The sequence below is a fragment of the Talpa europaea genome (assembly GCF_964194135.1).
Source record: "Talpa europaea genome assembly, chromosome: 14".
Classification (NCBI taxonomy): Eukaryota; Metazoa; Chordata; class Mammalia; order Eulipotyphla; family Talpidae; genus Talpa; species Talpa europaea.
In genome coordinates, this window is record NC_140082.1 from 265718 (window position 1) to 269331 (window position 3614).

The window sequence follows — 3614 nt, forward strand, 5'->3', positions numbered from 1 at the left end:
GGCCTCTGCTGCATGGTTCGATCCCCGGCTGCTCCCCGGCCACCAGAGGAGGGTCCCACATGGCGCGCAGACCTCTCCTGCCGCCCGCTGCTCCCTTCAGCAGTGTGCTTTGGTTTTTCTGCCTGCTCTGCTCCCCGCTCTGGTGAATTCTCTCACCCTCCTGCGCTTTTGACTGTACCCAGTGCTTGTATAAATAAATAAATAAAAATAAATCTTTTAAAAAAAGAATGGTAGAGGGTTTTCACCCTCCACCAAAAGTAACTTCAAAGCTTACAGTAGAACTACACTGATAAAATGTTCACATGAAGGCAGACAAACATCAGAAAAATAGGCTATGGAATCCAGAAGTGAGCTTAAATAAACATTTAATTTTCACACAAGTACCTAAATAATTCAGCATGATAAGGAGTATTTTTAAATGAATGGGGGTATAACTTACTGGGTATCTGTAAGATAAAAAACATTCAGAAATTACCTCAAGGGGCCTCCGTGGCACGCGGGGGTTATGTCTATGAAGCTCTCGCCAGCCACTGTGACCTGGTTCGATCCCCGGCCAGGGAGCTGACCCACAGGGCACAGCAAGCCTCTTCTGCCTCGCCCACTGCTACCCTCAGCAGTGTATTTCAGTGGATACATCTGTTCTGCTCCCCTCTCTGTCTCTGGTGAATCCTATCATCCCACTACACCTGTGGCCTACACCCCAGTTCTTGTATGCATAAATAAATTTAAAAAACGAACTCAAAATGTATCACAAACTTAAATGCTAAAGTGTTTAAAACAAGAGAAAATGTTTGACCCTGGACTTAGCAAAATATTTCCTACAGCACAAAAGCATGAATAAAAAGAAATTGCACTTCATCAAAATAAACTTCAGCTCTTCTGAAAACACCATTAAGAACATAAGAACGGGGGGGCCTCCCCGGTGGTGTAGCGGTTGGGCGCTGGGTTGCGAAGCTGCCCGCAGCCTCTGTGGCGCCGGTTCAATCCCCGGCTGCTCCCTGGCCACCGGAGGAGGGTCCCACATGGCGCGCAGACCTCTCCTGCCGCCCGCTGCTCCCCTCAGCAGTGTACTTCGGTCCTTCTGCCTGCTCTGCTCCCCGCTCTGGCTCTGGTGAATTCTCTCACCCTGCCGTGCTTCTGACTGTACCCAGTGCTTGTATAAATAAATAAATAAATAAATAAATAAATAAATAAATAAATCTTTAAAAAAAAAAAAAAAAAAAAAAAAGAACATAAGAACGGGCCTCCCTGGTTGCACAAGGGGTTAAGTTATCAAGCTATTGGCAACCACTGCAGCAGGAGTTCGAACCCCAGACAGGGAGCAACCCACATGGCACAGAAGACCCCCTCCTGTCTCCCTGCTGCTCCCCTGAGCAGTGTATCTCAGTGGACCCACCTGTTCTGCTCCCCACTGTCTCCAGTGAATCCTCTCACCCACTGCATCTCTAACCTACACCCCAGTTCTTGTATGCATAAATACATAAAATAAATCTTAAAAAAAAAAAAACAGCAAGCAACAGACTAGTGTATGTTCATAGCTCCTGTTCCCAACAGACACTTGTGCATTGGACATTCCTGATCTGTTTGAGTCTGTTAGAGGTTAGAGTCTCGGTTGCCTGCAGTCAGCAGTGGTCCAAAAACACAGCAAATAGTAAGAGATTTTGAGATGGTGGTTCCTCTTTAACCCTCAGTTGTGTTATACCCACATTTGTACAGCTTTTGGCCACAGGCCATTAAAAAAAAGAAAATTTGGGGCCTCCCCGGTGGTGCAGCGGTTGAGCGCTGGGTTGCGAAGCTGCCCGCAGCCTCTGCAGCACTGGTTCATTCCCCTCCTGCTCCCCGGCCACCGGAGGAGGGTCCCGCATGGCGCACAGACCTCTCCTGCCGCCCGCTGCTCCCCTCAGCAGTGAACTTCGGTCCTTCTGCCTGCTCTGCTCCCTGCTCTGGCTCTGGTGTATTCTCTCACCCTCCCGCGCTTCTGACTGTACCCAGTGCTTGTATAAATTAAAAAAAAAATAATTTGTGAGAGCACATTCATGTAAGTTTCACGATATATTGTTAAAATTGTTTTATAATTGTTAATATGTCCTGTGCTTGTGTTATCAACTAAACTATCAGGTGTGTATATGTAAGGGAAAAAATAGTATACATAGGACGTGTACTCTACATGTAATGTCGGGCATCCATTGGGGGTCGTGGAACATGTCCCTCACAGAGAAGAGGGGACTACTATATCTGGAATACAGAGAACCCTTATAACTCAAATGTTAAGACAAACCAATAAAAAGTAGAAGAGGTTTAACAGATGCTTCAGTAAGTAATACAGGAGTGGCCGGTGAACCCATGGGAAGGGGCTCAACATCACTCGTTATTAGGGAAATGAGCATTAAAACCACAGGGACACGCTACTTCAGGAAGGCTAACTTGTTAGTGAGGATTGGGACCCTTGTATATTGCAGGTGGGATTACAAAACATTACAGCCGCTTTGGGAAATAATTTGGCATGTCTTCATGCGGTAACACCCGTCAATTAATTCCACGCCTACGCATATGCCCAGGAGAACTGAACACACGTCCGCGCAGAAACCTGTGCGCATACAGGAATGTTAAGCACCACAGTGATCCAAAGCTGGACCAAATTTAATAACCACAGCCGATGTCCGACAAGTCAGAGTGGACAACCGGCTGCGATGCAGCTCTGTAATGGGGCGCCAGGCCGCACCCCCAGGCATGGGCCTCTCAGGCATTCCCGTACAAGGTCCGAGGTCCGACGGAAGGCGCACGCTGCACAACTCCGCTTACAAGGTTCTAGAACGTGGTCTCTGACAGGCAAGGCCGGGGTGGGGGCTGTGGTTCGGGGCGGGCGCCGGGAGGGATCTGTCCACACTGGTGCTTACTGGGCCGGGTTCACTCGTGAAGCTCCTGGCGCCGCTCACCGGGCGGTGCGGTCTGTCGGGGCGCCGCCCCGGGAGGCAGGGGGGTGGCTGCTGGGAGGCGCCCGCGTCCTCGCCCAGCCCTCTCGAGGCACAGGGCGCGGGTCTGCTCCGGAGCCCCAGGGTCCCGCGGCGCGCGAGTGCCGCTGCCCGGCTCCGGAGACAGGACCGGCCTCTGGAAAGGCCGCGGCCTGGCTCGGCCGGGGGTGCGCGTGACCTCCGGCCGCCACGCCGCCCGAGCGCGCTGCCGGCCCTCGCTCGGACACAGGCGGCGCCCGCCGGCGGGTTCCGTCCGCAGCGACCCGGCCGGGCTGCGCGGGGGCCCGCCGGTCTCCCCGGTCCGGGCACGAGCTCCTGTGGGGCCGCGAGGGCAGCTGACGGGGCGCCCGCGCGTCCCGCGGCCGCGCCCGCGCTGGCTGCCGGGGCGGGGGCGCCGGAGACCTGCCGGCCGCCGCGGGCCGCTCCGCGCGGGCGGGGGGTCACCGGCGGGGCGCGGGCCCGTCTCGGCGCGTCGGGCGGCGGCCCGGCAGCCCCGGGGGAGGCGCCCCGGCGGGGCGCGCGAGACTGGACCCGCACGGCGGCGCGGGCGCGTCCGTCGTCGGGGGAGCCGCCCAGAAGGGGCGCGCCCGCGAAGGCGGGGTCCGCGCCGCGAGGCCTCGGCCCCCCGAGACCGCAGCTCCG